General features: G+C 36.6%; 1 long non-coding RNA gene and 1 pseudogene across 1 annotated transcript in view; both read left to right on the forward strand.

The window, feature by feature from the left end:
• The window catches only part of LOC129060895 (uncharacterized), a 293,512-nt gene that overhangs the window by 25,492 nt on the left and 245,641 nt on the right, over positions 1-22,379 (forward strand). The gene's annotated exons all lie outside the window — the stretch shown is intronic.
• LOC100457587 (zinc finger protein 654-like) lies at positions 6,858-19,437 on the forward strand (annotated as a pseudogene).

Here is a 22,379-nt window from a genome sequence, read left to right on the forward strand (position 1 = left end):
CTTTTGCTTTTCCATGTTGACTCCATTTTGGTCTACAGCACCTCAGGGCATTTATTCTTTCTATTGTTCATTATTTATCCTGGGGCAATAAATAGTATCAGATATAATACAAGAAAGAACATCATATATGATACTATTTATTGCATATATATTATATATATTGCTCTATCTATATATGCATATATAGTATTGTATATATAATATATGTAAAATAATATATATACAATACTATAATATATAGTACACATATAAAATATATATTAATACTATTTATTGGTAATACGGTAGTATAGTAATATAGTATTGATATATATAACAAAGTATAGTAACTATAAAATATAGTGAATAAAATATAATACAGTATTGGAGAGATATATATATGTGTATATATATATATGTAAAATGTATCTTATATTCTTTTTTGGTTCAAAATCCCTAAGTTAAAAGGTAAAAAATCTGGATTCTAGCTATTGTTCAATAATTTATTTGTTGTCTAACATTGGGCAAATTCCTTGCCCACACTCTACCTCTACCTCAGTTTCCTCATCAGTGAAATAGGCATAATATTAACTGCCAATGCTCTTGCATAGTATTTTTACAATGAAAATACTAGGTATATGGGAAAATAATTTGATAGTTTAAATGGCATATACAAATAGTGTAATAGTATTGTCACAGGCTAGTAGAGGAACTAGTACAGATATTAGGCGTAAGTGTTAAATGAATTGCTTATATATTCAAATTACTATTGCTTTTTATAGATTTATAGAGTCAAAGGGAATTTTATACTAATGTTAGTCCACATGACACTTACTGGGACTTATATTAGTACAAGCCCCAGTAAGGTTCCCATTCCTGATTAGTGACAGATTGGGAGTAGGTTTTAAGACTTCACTCCTGACCTGGCTATTTAAAGCATACCTTGTAGACCAGTTCTTTTCATTGGTGTGCATACACTGTGGAATATGTTTAGCTTTACTAACAATCACTGCCAATTTTAATGCCCCTCAGTGGGAGAAGCAACAACTTTTTAGCCCTTCCATTGATTCTGGGTCAACAGACTGTGGAGAAAGAAAAATCACTCTATTCATCTACCTTGAACTTTTAAAGTTATCAAAATGTTTTCTTGAGGTTTAAGCTTCATTTCTTGGAATAGCCAACCTTCTCCCTTTCCAAATTTCCTCATACCTTCAAGTCCAAAATCCTCCCCGCAATTTTTGCTGATGTTTATTTAGGGTTGAAGTGCAGTTATGTTCTCCTGGCCTTCTCTGCCTCCTGAGCTCTGGCTTCTCGAGGTGGAGCTTTGCTTCTACAAAACCCCAACCTGACACTCATTTACAAAAATAAATCTGTTGCCAAATGTTCAGCAGGGTGATAGACTTTACTGGATTATTTATTTATTTTTTTATTTTTGGTGAGAGGACTACTTAAAGTAAGGGGTTAATTGCATAGCTTGCAGGATTTTGCAACTTTGCCACCCACTTTTTTTTTTTTTTGACCATGTTCCACTTCTTTTATTGTGTATATCTCAGATGATCTCAAGAATTCTGAAAGCTTTTCTCTGTAATTTTCAGGGTCATTTAGTTCTCCCGTAGGAAAACTTGGAAAAACCTAGCAGAGCCACAGTTTTAAAGTATAAAATTGGCTCATTTCATCAAGCTATTTTCAAAATAGTTTGCAGGAGAAATTCTGGTGTCACTATTTGTAAGTAACATTTCTACATTTCAACTCATAAGCCATTGCTTTTCCATAATTATACTAATGCAAGTTTTCTTAAGCTTTATGGGCCAAGCTGATCATTTAAGTCTTTATTTTGTCAGTAACAGAATATGCAGAACGAACTGTATTAAATAATAAAACTGCAAGGTTGATTTAATCGAGTAGCTCACCAATGTCAAAAAATGATACTTTTTCATATGTGAGTGATCCCTCTTAAAATGGTGGGTACTAACATTTGCCAAGGCTATGTATTTCTTGTCTATACTTAAAGAGTATGTATCTCCTGCAGGTTTAACATTAGCACTGTTAATCTTATGCTGACTAATTTATACTACATGCCTATTTCTGAATCAACTATGATCAGGTGTGTAAGATTAAGCTGATTGGTTTAGGTCAGTAAATGCCCATTATTGGATTGGAGCATGAAGTCAATTGCGTCCAAACCATGTAGCTTAGCATAGGAGAAATTTGTTCCCCAGTGAAATATCTTCAGGCTGTTAGGCCAATATTGAGTATTGTTTGTTATAAACCAGATTCATCTTTCACCTTTTCTAGAATGTGATAAATGTTGTTGCTGCTCACTGTATATTGATGTCTGTCTAATATCTAGGTACAAATTAGGCTTGTAATTCATAGCCAGCTGTGGTTGGTTGAGACCTTTCTCATGACTTATTCTGCCCAATAATTTTTTTTTTGACCAGGTACTTTTAATGGAAGTGATATGTGTCACAACTGGGCTAGACCATATAAATGTCAATGTCAGACTCTTAGGAGTTATATATTTTTCCTCCTGTCTCAGTATCAGGCATAGATCCAGGTAGTAACCGGGATCTCAGAGTAAGAGCAATGAGAAAATATTGAGCATAGCTCCCCGCTGACCTATGATGGACGTGGCGAATGGACAAACAATAAAATATTCTTTTAAGCCACTAAGAGTTGGGAATTGGCTGTTATCACACTGGCCTGTCCTAGCCTACATATAATACAGATGCTCCCTGACCTTAAAATGGGGTTATGTTCTGATAAACCAGTCATAAGTTGAAAATGTCATACGTCTAAATGCATTTAATATACCTCACTGTGAAACATCATAGTTAAGCCCAGCCTACCTTACGTGTGCTCAGCACACTTAGCATACAGTTGGGTAAAGTCATACAATACAAAGCCTGTTTTATAATAAAGTGTTGAATATCTCATGTCATTTATTCAATATTATAGTGGAAGTGTAAAACTGAATGGCTGGGTACTTGAAATACAGTTTAGACTGAGTGTGTATCACTATTGCACCACTGTAAGGTTAAAAAAAAATCCTACATCAAATCGTCGTTAAGTCAGGTACCATTTGTAATTGAAATTTGGCCTGGCACATTGCCACCTAGAGAGCCAGGGGCTACATTTTCCAGTTGACTCTTAGAACCCTATGACTGTTTTGGCCAACAGAATGAAAAAGGATTTATGTATGCAACTTCCATGTGACTTGTTTGCAAGGATATCTATTCCTCTGGGTTTCTGCTTTCTCCTCAATGCTGGCTGGAAATGGCAATGTCCGTAGTAACCCTGAAAGCTTCATGTTGAGGATGGCGACCCACAACTTTGGTGCATGAGTGACTTAATTGATCCAAGGCAGCCTGCTAGCTCAGTGCTTTATATGAGAAATATATAACTTCTTTTCTTTTTTTTTTTTTTTTTTAAGACGGGGCCTCGCTCTATTACCCAGGCTGGAGTGTGTAGTGGTGTGATCATGGCTCACTGCAACCCTGACCTTCTGGACTCAAGCAATTCTGCCTCAGCCTCCAGAGTAGTTGAGACTAAAGGTGCAGAGCACCAAGTCTGCCTAATTGAAGAAAAAAAAAATTCGTAGAGAAGGAGTCTCACTATGTTGCTTAGTCAGATCTCTAACCCCTGAGCTCAAGCAATCCTCCCATCTCAACTTAAATTTCTGTATTCTTTAAGACCCTGCATCTCTGGGTCTTCGTTGAACTAGTCTATCATTTAGCCAACAAATATAACAACCTGAACATGTAATCAGCAATAATTTATAGATACATTTATATTGTATTCCTACCCCAGGGATTACAATATAAGCAGAAAATGTGGCCTTTACTTTTATTACGTAGTTCATTCATTCATGTGTATATTCTATGAATATTACAAAATTGCTACAATATGGATGGATGATATTTAGTGTGAACAGAGATAATAAAATTAACAATGCATGGTACTTCCCATGGAAGTGATTATCATTTAGTAGGAAAGGTAAAACATGTAAATAGTTTTAGAGAAAACTATGAAGCAGAGTAGAGTCAATACATCATATGGTGCATTTTGAAGGCAGTCAGACACAAAGTGAGATAACGAATTTTGACTCTGTGCTAATTATATGATGTTGGGCAAAAGACTATAATATGCACAATGATGACTATTTTGTAGGATTGATAAAGTTATTAATCATGTAAGTTGCCTAGAAAAGTTCCTGGCAAATAGTAGGCACCCAATTGAGGTAGCTATTATTAGTCATAATTTGAAGATGTTTACATAAGTAATGACATTTCAAAGAAAGGATACAATTATAAGAGGTAGCAAAATTAGAGAAAATTTTGTACAGGTAATTGGAAGAACACCAAAATTTGAAATCAATAAAAGATTTTTCCCAAAGGCGAAGCAGTTGATTTCAGGCAGAGTTAAACAGACATGTAGGAGAACAGGTTGAAGTGTACATATGATAAATGGGGCATAGATGGGATCAGATAATGTGCAGCAGAAAAGATAAATGTTAGAGAAGGGTGGAAGTGTATCGTTACTCTTCTCTCATTGCCTGCATACAGCAGAGCTAGGGATTGATCCCATTTTGGGAAGACTTGAAAGATATAATTTAGGGGTGACTTTTTGGAAAAAGAATCCAGGATTACAAATACAAATTGAGGCAGGTAAGGAAATGGTAAACAGGATGTATGTAATCCATTGAATCCCTTTTCCAGGACAGCAATATGATCCCAGGAGCGAAAGCAAATGACATCATCAATTTTTATTGTAAACTCACTAATGACAGATCTCTTGGCAAACAAACCAGTGGCATTTGCTAGCAGGAGAGTAACTGTCTTCTGATTGTTTTTCCCAAGCATAAACCTCATTCTCTAGGATTTCATGAGGTCAAAAAACATGCAAGCTCCGCCTCCCGGGTTCACAACGTTCTCCTGCCTCAGCCTCCTGAGTAGCTGGGACTACAGGTGCCCGCCACCACGCCCAGCTAATTTTTGTATTTTTAGTAGGGACGGGGTTTCACCTTGTTCACCTTGTTAACCAGGATTGTCTCGATTTCCTGACTTCGTGATCCGCCCGCCTCGGCCTCCCGAAGTGCTGGGATTAGAGGCATGAGCCACCACCACACCTGACCAGTTATACTTTCATGAGGCATGACTCCAGAGAAAATTTCCCGTTATCTATGTAACTGTCTGAATATAAAAAATGTAATAACCAGAGTGCCTCCTTCTGTGCAGTGTAAGGAATGTGACTACATGTGTCACTGGGAGAGCACATCTGTTGATACAGTACCAGAACACATCTGGAAAACTATATTAGAGGCCCTAATAGTTTCCCTGCTTTTCTGAGACTTGTGATTACTTGGATTCCTTAAACTATTAGTAAAGCTCATATAGGGAAATTCAAAGCTTCTCTCTGAAGGATCAAGTCTAAGTCTGTTGAAATGAATTGGCAATTAACAGATTAATAGGAAAAAAGGTGTACAATTATATTAATGTGTATAAGCATGAGGGAATACAGGAAAGTGATTACCCAATAACTCAGCAAAGTACAGATGCTTATATGCTCTTCCTCATGGGGTGGGGGAATGAGGAATGTAGGTAATTCTTTTGAGGGTAAGTAAATGATTATTAGGGAGAATAATTGGACCTCAGAGACAGAAATTAACCTGATAACGAATGGGATTTCAGAGAGGGGATGGAAGGCAATTGTGTTCTCTTTGGCAGGTCTAGTCTTATGGTAGATAAGAGAATATCAAAGTGGAGCCTCTTCTAGCATTTGCTGAATTTCAAGAGCCTTTAATTTAAAATAACCAGCATACCAGGGGATGAATTTTGGGGTAAAATTGCCTGGGCTCTTGTATTTGATACTGGGTAAGATCTCTGATTTGTCACTGCCTATCAGCCTTTGTATGGAAAGGTGAAAATCCAAGGCATAGTTACTGGAATGAGTCTTATCAGTGGAATTTGTAGGAAATCGATATATCTGGGGAAAATGGCTAAGTGGATAGACAATGAGTCACAGGAAAAATGGCAAATTAAGTAAAAATTCTATTCCCTGGCCATTGTTAAAAGCCCATATAAAAGCAAGACTTCTGAGAGAAGGAGGTGACAGGTGGGAAAAATAAACTCAGTGAGACCACATTTTCTAGTTCTGAATAGTTTATCATGCCTCTTTGACAACTAGGAAATATATTACTTTCACTAGCAAAATAACTCAATGATGCCACTGGTTACTCACAAAATTATAAACACAGCTAGAGACCAGGCGCAGGTAACGATGGAATCTCAAAAGGATGCTTTCTGTTCAAGCATTAGGACACTGAAAAGCAAAATGTCAGAAAAGCATGGGGAACAATTATTGACATGTTACTGCAGAAATAGCAATCAGGGGAATATGCTGATGATGATGTATATTGCTGAATGGAAGTGATTATTTATGCTGATGACTAATCCCCAAGTGTCTGCAACTACTTATGAGCAAAGTCCTCTGGATGGTCTGACATCTAATAAGCCGCAGTGAATAAAGGCATGGGAGGTTCCCCAGTCTCTCTCTTAACTCTTAAAGGGCAGTGGTACTTTTGCTTGATCTATACTCTCTGAAGAAATTTACTCCCTTAATTAAAGGCTAAGCCATGAAAAAAGATGAACTGAGAGGCCAAGATCTCCATGCTTCATGTCTGCAAGAGATCTTAGACTTCATGCAATGATAAGGTTAAGATGTGGGGTATGGGGTGTAAACAAAACTTTCTTAGGATTGTTAGCTATGGAATTTTAACCCTGTGTAAAGTAGATAGGAGAGTCATTTTTCTCAGTAATATAGCTTAGGAATGTTAGCCCGGTGTAAAGTAGTAAGGAGGTAATTTTGCTCTGAACGGCATGGAGGTGAACCTGAGAGGGTTCCCAGTGCTGCTCAGGCAACCATGGTAAGGGTGGAGTTATGAATTGGAAAGTGTGATTGTATAAGCATGGTCCTCCTGCCTTTTTATGAACGCGAGCTTGGGAGGGATACTTTGTGCAAATAGGGCATGTTACCCTTTACAAGGAGGACATCTGCTAAATCTTTCTCATGTAGTTTTAATTGGCTGTGATAAACAAGAATCTTTAGAACAAGACTTCCTTAGTAATAAACATGAAACAATAGCTGATTCGAGGAGGGAAACAAGAAATTGTTGCTCTCATTAAGAAATGGTTGAGATGGGAGTTTTGATTACTTTATTTCCCTTTTACTTGTCCAGTGTGGCCAGTACTTAGAGATGGCAGTGTTCAGAGGTGAATACTAGACTATCGTGGGTTAGACAAGGTGATTCCTCTGATTGGTTCGGCCATACTGGATACAGTGGAGATTATACAGGAAGTGAAATAGGCCAACAAGGACTGGTATGATGTTACCTTCTTGGCAGACACATTTATTTTCCATATCAGATTTTGGAGTCCAGCCAGATACAATTTGCAATCTTGTGGAATGCACATTGGCCTGTATGCACTGTTTCAACATGGAGAAATTCAAATTCTCAGGCATATGGCTACAATCTAATAAGGTAGGACTTGAAGTTGAAAACCATTAGAGCAAGTGAGAGCACAGCACTGCCCTGAGGGCATGATTATCACTTAGAGGAAGAAGTGCTGGAAGACAAATGGAGGCTGGCTGACATTTCCAGTTAAAATGGAAATGTCTGTGAAATTCCTGGAAATTGTGAGGACTAAGACAACCAAGGCCATCCCCCTAACTGACAAATTTTCACAGGCTCTGCTGAGAAAAAAGACACCTGGACACAGGGCTATTCAAGTATTGATAACAATTCTCTTCCTTTTCTGGGAATCCTGATGGCCCCTGAACACAAAGGAAGTAGAAAAAAATTAAATAGGTACAGGGTCATGAGCAGAAATAAACATGCAGAGGTTTACAGAGGATGGTGGTACAGGCAGCCCCACTTTGTCCTTATAATCCACGGCTGAACATAATGTAGATCAAAGCCTTTGGCAGAACTCAAATAAGGCCAAGACATTTTGGGTTTTGAGTTTCTAAGCTGTCTGAAGCATCTGTTCATTATAGGCTGTTAGAAAGCAATTGTTAGCTTGTTACTAGGCAGTGGTGAAAATTACCCTCATGAGAGAAGTCTGAGGTGAGAAATATCAACCATGTCTTGGGTGATGTCAGAGCAATTTGAATAGGGATGGAGAAGCCAGCAAAATTCAATTAAGTGGAAGCATATTCAAAAGTATGCTAAGGGGGAAAGTTCAGGAGGCATTGGTGACATATACAAGGAGGTTGGCTTTATGCAGCCCGGGTTGTAAATATACCTGAAGTCTATGGATTTACTAAAAAATGTCATATACACACATTAATGTCACATATACATATTAACTCTGTGTATATAATACACATTAATGTCACATACACATTAACTCTGTGTATGTAATGGGATGTGTCAGAACTGAAGTGGCTCCCTCTGCAGGTGATGGGATTGCACACTTTGCTTAGAAGTGTCCTGTGTTAATTTGGACCCGAATGTAAGGAGAAAGTCCCTAGGCAACTTAATGGAAGGTCCTGGTAATCCCTTTGCTTCATCTCTGTCTCATAACTTCTTACATATTGAAATTATTAGTGAAGTAAGGTATCAGAATTGTAAAAGTCTGACCTGATTGTGTGATTGTATGTTACCTCAGTTATGAAAGAAAAGCTTTTCCTTTTAAAAAGTGTCTTAGTCTTTTCTGTCATAAACGAAGTAGTTTTAAAAGAACAGAAACATATTTCTCATAATTCTAGATGCTGGAAACCAAGATGAAGGCCTCAGCAGATTTGCTGTTTTGTGAGGGCCCACTTTCTCAGACAGTGCCTTCTAGCTGTGTCCTCATGTGGTGAAATGGTCAAGACAGCTCCCTGGGACCTCTCTTATGAGGGCACTAATCTCATTCATGAGGGTTCCACCCTCAAGACCTAATCACTTCCTAAATGACCCACCTCCTAACATCATCTCCTTGGAGGTTAGGATTTCAACATATAAATATTGGGGGAACATGAACTTTCAGCAAAAGATAATCACAACACCTTCCAAATCTGAAAATCTAATGAAAATCCAGAAAAATGATACAATACTTTTGTTAGTATCATATCAGACACATCTCTATGACACTTTTTTTTTTTCCCTGCATGTTTTCTCTGCATCCTCTGTAATTGCTCTTCACATTATAATCTTGAAGGATCATTTGTACAGGAAGAGTAGAAAGATAATTCTGCCTTTTCTCTAGCATATTTTTTGTGTTTTTATTGTTGTTGATCATTTAGACTAGGGGCCCATAAAAAATATTTTGCTTAGAGTTTTACATTTCTGAGGACTAAAAATTCTTCACAAAATGTTTCTTGGTTTTCAAACCTTGTTTCTTCCCCACTATGTTTATATTTTGATTGGCAGCAATGTAGGACATCTACATGTCATCTGGTCCTGCACTCCTGTTGTGACATCAGGAGAGTCAGCACAGTGGGTGGTAGAAGTATTCCTGGGAGCCATTTCTATGCTCAGTGGCTGGCAATAACTTAACTATGCATGATACTGACTGTCAACTGCACAAGCGTACCCCCACTAAGCGCAAACTGAATATTCTGTCAGTTTGCCTTTCCTTGAACTGGAATCCCCAAAACCTTGCAGTCATTTCAACACCACATGATACGAGAGTTAAGCGTGAAAAAGAGGAAGTAGGGGTAGAAAGCACAGCGATCATAACTATGTTGAAAAAGAAAAAAAAATCATGATTTTTGCCAATTTTATATATGATGTGTGAGCACTAGGACCATTTCCAGGGTCTTGGAGGAAACCTATGCAAGTGAGGCGCACTGAGTATTAACCTTCAAAAACTTCATAGTAATTCTGCTTCTGAGTGGGGCCAGATTGTGAAAAGATTTAACTCATCAGGGGAAGCTGGGTTTCATGGAGTCAGCATCTAAAATATGCAAGGGACATTATTATGATCAGATAGTTTAGGTATTTAGAGAAATGTGTGAGCCAAAGATAAGTGATATGGATAAATGTGCTAAAATGACCAACTCAGTACTCATCAAACTATTGTTATCATATCAAATCTCTTCAGAGAAAAATATCCCATCTTGGCAAGGTTTTCCTAGTAATGGATTACTAGGAAGAAGTAGGGTCAGTTTCACTAGGGCTAAATACATTAGCAATGCATTAAATCATGCTCTGGCTACATCAAATGGTTATTACGTTCCTAAAGCACCACTGAAGGGATTCTAGCTCAATCTTTCATCAAGGGTATCAGACATTTCAGACTTTTCAAATCCGGTGCCCTCACTGTGATTGATTTTGTATCCTGTCAAACAAGTCCTCCAGCATGAACAGGCTTCTTCATTTGAAAATCGGGGTGTGTTCAAAACATGGTCAAAATTTTTGTCCTTTGTCAGTTGTGGTCAGGAAAAAAACACTCCTGTGGCTGCCAAAACTGAAAGAGTCATGCTGCAATGGAAGAATCAGCCCTAGAGATTAGTTTGCCTAATGATTTAAGACAGAGAAATTTGTACTGAATAAGAAATGGAAACATTGAGACGTTAGTGGAATGCCTACCCCTTGAGATTGGAGACTTGGCCAGAACAGAAATCCTTACTCCATCTATTTCTCCACTCAGTGACCCTAGGTTAGGTGTGGACCAAGACACATCTGGGTTGAGTTGATGAATTTTCCCTATTCTGAGTTATAGACCTGTCCATTCGATTTCCAATTATGCCTTTCTATTGTATATCTTAGACATTTCAAATTTACATTTACCTCTGAACCCCAGATTTTCTTCACTCATGAAAGGCTCTAAAATCTGCTCCCCAACTTATTTTTCCCACATCAGTAAATTGTCCTACCTCCAGGTAAACGCCTAGTTTTGTGAGCACCCTCCCCTCTACCTCTGTGTTATTGTAACTCTCTTATTGTTCATGTGTTTACCATAATAACCTCCTCACAGGCTTGAAACCTCCATTTCAAAATACAAGCAGAATAATCTTGAAAAAGCAAAACAGAAGAAAGAAAATTTAACTGTTAGTCACCAACTTAAACTTATTTAATGGTTTCCCCCAAAAGCCATCAGTAAAACATCCAATTTTCGTAGTGGTCTCCAAGGATTCCTATGTTCTGGCCCTTGCCAATTTTTCCAGCTTTACTGTCATCCTTGCACCATTCCAGTGATCCCAAAAGACTTGTAATTTGCTCTTCTGCCTCCATGCCTTGGCATAGCTTTTTGTGACCTGGAATGTTCTCTCCCAATGTTCTGCTCCAAGATTAACAATAATTGATTCTTAAACATACCTCTTCTTTATGTTTTGGATTAAAGTATCCTATGCTCTAAGTATTTGAAAAATAACTATTTAATATAATCTTATGCTAGAATAAAATTATGTGTTTGTCTATGAGACTAGAAACTATCTTATTAATTTTGTATTCCTAGTACCCAGATCACTCCTGAAATATATGAGCTATTTAAAAGATAAATGCATATTCAATAAATGAGTCAATATAGGCTGCAAGTAATACAGAAAACCACTCAGCCACTGGAAGAGATGTCATTTAAAAGAATAATCAGATATTTGTAAAGAGAGTACAGCTTACTGAAAAAATCCTATAAACAGCATAAAATTTGACTGTTCTCAACTAATAAGACAAAAGATAATCATACCAAATATTAAATAGCTTTGCATTTGATTTTTCTACTGACTATAGACAAATACTATGTTATATTCATCTAGGAATGCTTGGAACTGTAAGTCCAAACTGATTATATGAGTTTGTTACATCGGAGGAAACCAAAGTAAGTAGAATCCATAAGTGAGAATCTGTATAATCCATACACAGAGGGTCTCTGTTAGGGCAGAGCCAATAAAAAAATGGAATGAAGGATATGGAGTTAAGACACATTTAGAACTGGTGCTCATTTAGTCATGGAAGAGGGTAAACAGTTTACTAAAATGGTCAATACCTACAGGAGAAGACAGTGCCAGGGCTCAGAATTACAATCATGCACCCTTGAGATTATATGTTTCACAGTGGTTGCAATCTTCTTTATAACATGTCTAAAAATGACACTCCACTTGATGGCAATTGGACTCTAAAAATGTTATTAATCAAAACCTCTGCATTTAGTATTGTTTTAAAATGTCATTTTAATTTTGTATTGTCATAGATAGAAACATAACAGTAGTATGTAAAGGTGTGCAAGATGCAGTGGATTCGTTTATTGACAGTATTTGGTGCTCACATGAATTGATGGGTCCCTTGCAGTGCCTAAAGTGATCTGTGCATTACAGATGGGAAAAATATTTCCTTCTTTCAAATAATCGCGTTGGATACCCTTGAGAAAAGTACTATTAGTTCACTTCTGTAGCATATGTTTTCTTTAGAAGTACCATAGTTTATCCTAGAAATACATGTTTTAATATGTTATGGAACAAATTAAAAACCAGGTCACATATGTAGCTATTAATCTGCTCCCTCTAAACCTTTAATAATTATTTTATAAAACACTATATAAATAGATTTTAAAGGAAGAAATTAAAATAGGCTTTTTAAATGTAAAAGATGGCTCATGCCTTTAATCCCAGCACTTACAAAGGTCTAGGTGTGTAGATCACAAGGTCAGGAGTTTGAGACCAACCTGGCCAACATGGCAAAACCCTGTCTCTACTAAAAATACAAAAATTAGCTGGGTTGTGGTGGTGGCTACCTGTAATCCCAGCTACTCAGGAGGCTGAGGCAGGAGAATCACTTGAATCCGGGAGGTGAGCCAAGATTGTGCCACTGCACTCCAGCCTAGGTGACAGAGTGAGACTCCATCTCAAATAAATGAAAATAAATAAATGTAAAAGAAACACTAAGATGTGTGGATCATTAACATGTTAAAAGTCTAAAATAACTGTTGTTATTTTAGATTTTGAATCTATCGTAGATTTTGAATAAATCCATCTACAGTGTCTATGTATGTGTCCAAATTTCTTTTTAGAAGCTTATTGAATAACATGGGACCACAAGAACAACTGGATTTCTAATTACGTAGGCAATGTTTCTGCCTTTACATTAGGTTGCATCTAAAAGTTAATTGAGGATGAAGCTTTCTTAATTAATCACATATTGATAGGTTAATAATCTAAATGCACGAGTAGACTGATTAATTTAATTTACCACACATACATCCCATAGAGCTAAAATTGTTAGCCTGTAATGTTGATTTTTCTATATTTTAAAAGATATAAATTTAGACCAATGAGGAAAGGCATCAAAATCTAGTCTTAAATTGATTGTGTTTGCAAAAGCTTTGCCTCAGGTGTTTCATAAACCTGAGTTTGCACAATTTTTAATTGGAAAAACATAACCTAGGAGAATATTGAAAAGCAATGCTTTTAAAGTAGCAATAATTGACACTAGTTCCTTATTACTAATCTTATGAAATCCAAATACGCATATCTACTAACAATATTATTTCAATAGGCCATCTCATTCTCTAGTTTCATCTCTTTATTTTCAATTAGTCTTCCTTTTCTAACAAAATCCTTAAGTTTTTCTTACTTGAAAATCTATTTTTATATTTTGAACTTTAAATTTCATTCTAATTTAAATGTTTTCCTTGCACAAAGTAAAACAAAAAAAATCATTAAAATTTATTAAATCTTAGCCCTCCTTTTGTGGGTTGGAGCCACGCTTAACAACTTAGCTCTTGCAATTACCCTGCCCTGCACTTTTGTCGGGGCTCAGAACACAATACCCCAATATACAATACCTTGGCACACTAAGTATTTTAAGCTGAAATTGAGAGGACAACAGAAGCAAGACGGTCACTGTCTGACCTCTCTTTCTCTGACCTTTTACCTCCAGTAAAGCATGGTTATAGAAGAATTCTCTAATCTACCTTGTTTTGAAGTAGGTTGTAAGACCCTCATTCCAGAGGGATCCAGCTCTATACCTGGAAGCCATGGAGAATCTGGATAAACAGGACTTGCTAAATTAGTACCATTAGAGTATACTGTTTAGTCCTCCCATCACACTTCTGCATGATCACCTGTAAAAATAGTTTTCTCTGGATCTTTAGGACTTCATTTCTGAAGGCTCCAGTGTCACATAAAATTTTAGTTAAATATATTTTAATGATTTTTCCCTTGTTAATTTGTCTTTTATTATAGGGGTGTGAGCCATGGGTATTGCAATGAGGGAGGAAAAGGTATTACAGCTGACCTTTGAACAATGCAGGGATTAGGGTCACAGACCTCTGTGCAGCCAAAAATTCACATATGACTTTGACTCTCCAAAAACTTAGTTACTAATAGCCCATTGTTGTCTAGAAGCTGTACCAGTAACATCAACAGCCAACTAACACACTTTTTGCCTGTTCTATGTATTGCATGTTGTATTCTTAAAGTAAGCAAGAGAAAAGATGTCACTAAGAAAATCATAAAAAAGAGGGAATATTTAATATTCATTAAGTGGATCATAATAAAGGTCTTCATCCTCATTGTCTTCATACTGAGTAGTTGAGGAAGAGGAGGTGTTGGTCTTGCTGTCTCAGGAGTGGCAGAGGTGGAAGAAAATCCATGTATAAGTGGACTCACAGTTCAAACCTATGTTTTAAAGGGTCAGTTGTCCACAGCTTCTGGGAAGTAGGATGTTGAAGTCTTTGGGTGGCCATTATTCTACATATCAAATACTTGAAGCAATAAACAAAACAATTACCAACAGAAAAATATATAAAGCAATAGCTTCAAAGACACTGAACATAAGGCAATGGATAACTGATCTCTGAGGTATAAAAACAAAGGAGGAAATAATGACTTTCCCAGTATTGACAGTTTCCAGGCCACAGAACAAGCAGGGAAATCCCAGGCGAAGCCTGAGTTGAGGAGATGGAATTAAGAGTCTTGGGAGATCAAGGTTGCTAGCATCGACAGGACAAAATACCAGAGAAGACAGAAGTACACAGACAACTCCAGAGATCTTTAGATGTCTCCTTAGGGAATTCAGCTGAGTGACAGACAGTGTACTACCCAAGCCAAGCCTTGAGAAAGATCTGTCAAAAAGGATTAGGAGTAACAGTGCCTGGCTTTCACATAGGGTCAAGAGGCGTGCCCTTTTTCAGGAGACTGACAGGAAGATGAACATTTGGGTAAAATACATGTAAGTTTATTGGCTCAGTAGGAAGAATAATTAACTAGGGTGAGTACTGCTCAATCACATCTAACAAATCTTAAAAACATCACCCAAACTCATCATTTTCCAATTAACTGCAACCCCAAACAAAACTCAAGAACATTTGTAGGTGGTACATGTTTGTATTTCTATAAGTTGATGTTCACATTATCTGGTGTTCAATAAAAAATGACCCAGGTGTACAAAACAGGAAGATATAAACCATAAAGAGGAAAAAAACCAATCAATTAAAAATGACTGTATGAGAAAAGGTGGGATAAAAATACAGTGAAGATTTAGTGATCTTTGCCGTATTATAACGGAAACTATCTAAAATGAAACAGAATTATTACAGCTAGATAGGAAGAGTAAGTCCTACTGTTCTATACCACTGTAAGATAACTCTAGTTAATAATTATATAGTTGCAAATTGCTGGAAGGAGGATATTGAATGTTCCCAATAAAAAGAAATATTTGAAATGATGGATGGATATGCTTTTCACCTTGATCTGATCACTATACTTTATATGTATGGAAACATCACTATGTACCCCTATGAACATGTACAATTATTTATCAAATAAAGACAAAACAGAATAATTAGCTAAGTTAACAGATCAGCATAATAATATATATGTAACTGGAGTTCTCAAAGTTGAGGGTATGTGTGCAGAAAATATACTTAAACAAGTAGTGACTATTGTCTTTCTGAATTTGGTAAAAATAATCCACAAACAGAAGAATGTCAGCAAAGTCCTAGCACAAGAAACATGAAGAAAATGATACTGAGACATATAATTGAGTTCCCTAAAAGCAATAATAAAGATAAATCTTAATCTTAAAAGCAAACAGAAAAATGACACATTATATACAAAAGAACAAATGTAAAAATAGGTCAGTTTTTTTTGGGGGGGTGGTCAGGAACAAAGCAAGTGAGAAGAGTTGAACATCTTAGAATACTAAAATAAATTTAAAAAATTTAAAAACTTACCAACCTAGAATTTTATCTCCAGTGAAAATATCTCACAAAACGAAGGCAAAGTGAAGACTTTTTCAGAAATACGAAAGCTGAAACAGTTCCTCACTGGCAGAGTTCCACCCTGAGACTTGTTAAAGAAAATCCTTCAAGAAGGAAAATAATAGCAAAATTGAAATACAAATCTATACAAAAGAATGATGCCACAGAAAATGGCAGTTATGTGAGTAAAGGTTTGTATTAGTTTTCCAGGACTGCTGTAACAAAGCACTTCAAACTGGGTGTCTTAAACCACAGAAATTTATTGTCTCACAGTTCTAGGGGCTAAAAGTTCAAAACTGAGATGTTGGCAGGGCTATATTTTCTATGAAACATTTAGGGAAGAATTATACCTTGCTTCTTTGTAGCTTCTGGTGTTTGCTGGCAATTCTCGTCTTCCTCAGCTTGCAGTTGCATTACTACAGTTGAGGTAGGAGGCGAGATACAACTCGAGGGGTGGGGCTTGGACACTGGAGCAAATTGAGGACTAGTTAAAACAGAGATGAGGTGGAAGCAGCTCTTCATAAAACATGCCAACCAGTATGCCATGTCAGTTTACCATTGCCACGGCAAGACCTGGGAGTTACCACCCTTTTCCGTGGCAATGATCCAACAACTCCAAAGTTACTACCAATTTTTTTTTTTAAAGAAATTTCTGCATAAACTTCCCCTTAATCTGCATGCGATTAAAAGTAGGTATAAATATGACTGCAGAACTGCTCTGAGCTGCTACTCTCTGCCAAGCGGGTAGTCCTGCTCTGCAGAAACAGTCATGGAGCTGTAACACTACCAGAGCTGGAACACGGCCGCTTCAGTACAGCTGTTTTCTTCCACCACTGGTACACCCTTGAATTCTTCCCTGGGGAAGCAAAGAACCCTCCTGGGCTAAGCCCCCATGGCTAAGCTGCAATGTGGGGCTCACATTTGATTGGATATCTACGCTACTTTAGGATGGTAACTTCTTATCATGACATCTGTAGTGATCCTATTTCTCTTGCAGTGAAGACTTCAACATATCATTTGGAGGAATACAATTCAGCCTATCCAAGACACACAGATTTGTTTCTTATTATTCAAATTTCTTCAAAAGATAATTGACTTGAAAATAATGTAGCTTGGATTTATTCTACTTTGTGACTCCAGGCATTCTGTTAAATAGTTATAATTGTTCCTATGTTGAAGTTATTTAAGTTTAAGAAGTATATATTCATGGGTGCTATTTTTTTTATTTGATTTAATTTTAATTGAGCTCTGGAGAAAATCTAGCCAGTACCTACTTCACTGATGTGAACCCTTGCATACTGTAAATTTATTAAGATCACCGCATTTTAAAAATTCCTTAAAAATAAGTTGGTCACTCAAAAATATGTGGCTAAACAGAATGAAGTATTAAAAAACTAACTCAAGAACCTCAGGAGTATAACAGATTCCATGGACAAGAAAATGCTCTGGCTCAATGGTTTGCTTCAGTTTGTGACAGAGAACTTCTGTAATATACACACAAGTAGTGAATGAGGAATCTCATAGACTTCCAGGTAAAAAAATGTGAAGTCAGACCTTAAAATACCAAATGGATATTTTTCTCTCCCAACAGTCTCTGTCTCTACAGATTTCATCTCATAGTGACTACATTTCATTAATTAGAACAGGAGACAGGAAGGTAAAGAGGGTGTTTTTTTTTTATTTTGTCGTGTGAAAATCGTAAAACTTTGCAATCATAATGCCCCTGTGTACACTGCCTGCTAGGCTTTATTGCCTGATTGCCTTCTGCTACATGCATTAGCACTATCACGCTTGAAACAAACACACACATACACACACACACACACACATACAAATATACATCATGGAACTTTTGGTTTAACCACCCAGCCATGGTTTTCAGGGTCCTAAACCATTTAAGTCAAAAGCAATCAGCAGTACCCTAGACACCACCCTCATAAGAGCAGAGAACCCCATGGCCTGGGTCAGAATGTGCCTCTTCCATGCTCCATGGACTCTTGGAAAAAGACTTTTATTACTTATTTCCCAGCACCTGGAAATGCTGTATTTTAGTATCACTTTCAATATCACAGAACCATTTCGGTCAAAGTGCCTAAAGAGATTGTGTAGAACAAAAATGGCCTAGAAGGGCTGATTTCACAAAAATTAATAAGATAATAAGACAAAGCAAGGATTAATTCAGAATGGAAATAATTAGGCATTGATAATGCTTCTGAAATTATTTTTGAAACCGCAGTAGCTATTTGGAATACTAGTTACAACTTAAGCCTTGAGAACAATTAAAATCCATCTACATCAGCTGTGATTTAAATGTGCGACAAACAGTAATGAAGTGGAGCAAAGGAAAATGCAAATTTCATCAAAGCCAATTTGAAGATTCTCAACATTTTATAGACCACCTTAATAGACACAGCTATCCAAATGTGTGTTTTTGTTTGCATTTTAATTGCAATGAGTCATTTAAGCTGCCATTCCAGCTTGCCCAGCATACAGAAAGTCACAGGATATTTCAAGCTGTGTAGTTTTCCAGAATTCCATGAGCTTTTGGAAGACCTTCCACTGCTATATGAACATGAAGCACAGCACTCTTTAAAACACCAGAATCATCTGCACAACCCAGTGAGACGATTCTTCGGGATGTTCATACAGACTCCAATCCTAATCATCAGGAAAAGGATTCATCTAGTAATGAGAAACAAATCATTAGTCTGTCAGTTTCTCCTAGCAAATCAAGGAAAGATTCTACAGAACCAAAGACATGTATAGGAAGTATGGAAAAGAAAACAGTTTAGTTCAGAATGGAAATGAACGTTCTGATGACACTGTTTCAAATATAAGCTTGATAGACCAAAAGATGGCTGACATAGAGCCAAATTCTGAAAATAATTGTAGTAGTCATGATTTAGTTAATGGACGCAGTGAAATGGAGCAAACACCTTTAGTTTTATCAAATCCTGCTTTGAAAATTGATATAAACAGAATCAGGACATTCCATTTTACCTAGTGTTGTACCACAAGAACACAATACCTTACCAGTATCTCAGGCACCTTCCAAACCAAATCTGACAAATGAACATACTTCATATGTCTTAATTTTAACAAAACCAGTTACCTTGATGAACAGTATCTCAGTAGGCCCAAACATGGGAAATTTCTGACTGATACCTGTTCTGATCAAGATAACACTTATAAGAAATTAGTGAAAAGATTAAGATGTGGCAAATGCCTGACCACCTACTGTAATGCAGAAGCACTTGAGGCTCATCTTGACTGATAAAAATGTTTCAGAAAGATCTGTCAATCAAGCGGTAGTGTGAAAAAAGGACCATAAAAACATCAGTTTGCTCTTTCCCTGCTGACCTTAATTTTAGAGTGGTCTCGGATTACTAAAGATAAGGACAAAACACATTTTCTAGAATGAACTCACAGAGGAGATGTGGTGGCTTAGACTTTAAAAGGGTTATTATAAAACCCCCAAAGTACCAGTTTTCCAGAAAACCACATTTAAAAAAGTTCAAAATGATCAATAGCAGCAGCATGTTCAGTTTTGCTTATATGAGAAACATGTTTTGGCAACCAGTCAGAAAACCGGCGACGGCCATACAGAAAGGGAAAAGTTAACCCATTATTAAAAAGTGTGTGTGGGGAGGGGGGCTGGTTTACAATAATTATCAATTTAAAGTATTTTCTACGAATGGGGTTTTCTTGTCATGTGTAATCAGGTTACGTCCTCTCCCTTCTAGTCAAACATGGTTTAAGGAACAGTTGCTCTTTGGTTTGCGATATCATTTAGAAACTTATACATTAACTTAACACAGTGCTATCAATTAAAGATTGTAACTGATTTCTAGATGATTAGTTAGGTTGAAGTTCAATGAATGGCCTGCCAGGATTGAAAATAAAAAAACAAAACAAAAAACCCACAGTGCTTTACTAATAAGCTCTTCATAGAACCTCCCACGAATCACTTTTGTAGTACAAATTAGTTACATTTAAAGGGCAGCAGTGTCAATAAAACAAAAAAAAAGATCAGTAACTCTGGGGAGAGATGAAAGGCATCTAAGACCTTTACAGGCTTTGTAGTTAGTTGAAGGAAAACACTGAATTGCAAATTCTTCAATGTGCATAATGGTAAAAGCACACTGGGATATTTCTATTTGTATATGTTAGGACATTGCTTGATGATTCATAGCAAGGTCCTTTAGACATTAATGTGAGTTATCTAAGTACAGTCCTAAAATAATTGACTCAAAAAATCAGCTAAGAATCAGGCTGAGAATTCATGCATTTTATTCTATTAGGAGAGGTAATTCCAAAATAAGCCATACTCCTGTTTTTTTATTCATTAGTGATAAGTCTGGTCTGAATAGTAATTTTTATATGTAAAAGGAAGTATTTACACAAAAATGTGCACAATAAGAAACACATTCATGCATTGTTTTCATTGGTGATAAGTTATTTTCCTAAGGAAGATTTTAACTTAAATTGTTAATAAATATTTTTAAAATACCCTCTCAGATGTTTTCCACTTGTCCATTATTAAAAGGAAGATACGTAAAGACTTCCTTTTACCTAATAGTGTGTAAATCTAAAACGGATAAAAAGAACGAAAAGGCAAACTGTTTCAAAATGGATCTCCTAGTGCCCCAATGTCAAATATTCCAGTTATTCTAAATAATAGAATCTTTGTTCGAGGCAGATAATCTCATCAGACCCTATTATATTAGAGCTTCTTGAATGAGGCTACTATGGAAGTGGGGAATTTCTTCCAGGTAGCACCTGTATTTTATTAAATTAGGATTTCCAGGTCATGATAGATCAGATTTTTTTTTTGATTTCCCGGTTTTATTAGTTTATCATCAGCATTCACTATGCAATGATGATCATAAGTCCATTCCAAATTTAAATTTGTTTTTGTTATGTGCCCTACATTACACTGTGGAATTTACATTGAGGTAACTAAATACAACTCATAACCAAATTTTAAAATCTTTAAGGTCAGCTAAAAAAAAAAATACATTTCTTGCTACTTGGGAGGCTGAGACAGGAGAATGGTGTGAACCCGGGAGGCAGAGCTTGCAGTGAGCTGAGATCCCACCACTGCACTCCAGCCTGGGCGATAGAGCGAGACTGTGTCTCAAAAAAAAAAAAAAAATTGCATTTCTTGATGCTGAAATGTAATGATTTTTATTTCAGTGCATTCTAAAAGTATGCCTTGTAATAAAAAGTCTGTTTGGAAAAAAAAAAATCCATATACATCAGTTGGCAAGCAAACCTATTAATTGAAGTTAATTCTGTAACTGACCCTAAATTGCATGGATTTCCATGATAAGAAAAAGAAAGTAATAAAACTAAATGCATGGCTTTATAAGCTGAATATTTTGAGACCACAGAAAAGTTAGGAGGAAATCAGCAGGGTTGGTAAAGAAGCCAGGGTATAATAAGACTGGATGAGGTTTTCATTAAATGCTTAGTGCTGGGACCCTTACTTCAAGGAAGATCACTGAAAGAAGTCCTCATATTGACCTCATATTCAGAATTAACTACCAGCCCAAACTTCTGATAGGCCAAATGCCCAGATTAAACTCCCACTTCTTGTGGATATCCTAGATATGCTAATCCTGAAATTTCGTCTTGGCTCTATCCATGTTGTTACAAGAAGCTAGTTTTATATTCTTGCATACTAAAGGCACCCAAATCAATCACCCACATAGGTGTAAGCAATTCCACTCTTAGAAATCAGAATTCCCTAGTCTTTGTATCATAAAGTTTTTAATGACACACACATTTTGTCCTTTGCCCTACAAATATTCTTTGGGTTTTATTCTGATCATCATGCAATATACAGAATAGTTTCTCGCCATTATCTTATTAGAGTAGAACCACCTTTGCATCTTTGGACACCATTTAGTAGACGTGAAATGGAATATAGAAAGATAGAATTCTTGAACAGAACTTCTCAGTGCTGGCTGCCTTAACTGAGGTCCTTCTCTAAGCTTAGTGCCCCTATGACAACTTGCAAGACACTCTGACTTTGTTATATTGTGCTTATGTAGTCAGATTATGAGGCTGATCATTCAGTGTCCATCAGACTATACATCATTGAATCCTCTCTCAAGTTGCCCCAATATCCTTTGTGGCCAGAGGAAGAGAAAAGCATTCAACTGGTAAATCCAATTTCTCTTGCAAAAAAGACTCATAGTTCTGAGAAAGAGT

This window comes from Pongo abelii, chromosome 7, assembly GCF_028885655.2.
Source record: "Pongo abelii isolate AG06213 chromosome 7, NHGRI_mPonAbe1-v2.0_pri, whole genome shotgun sequence".
Classification (NCBI taxonomy): domain Eukaryota; kingdom Metazoa; phylum Chordata; class Mammalia; order Primates; family Hominidae; genus Pongo; species Pongo abelii.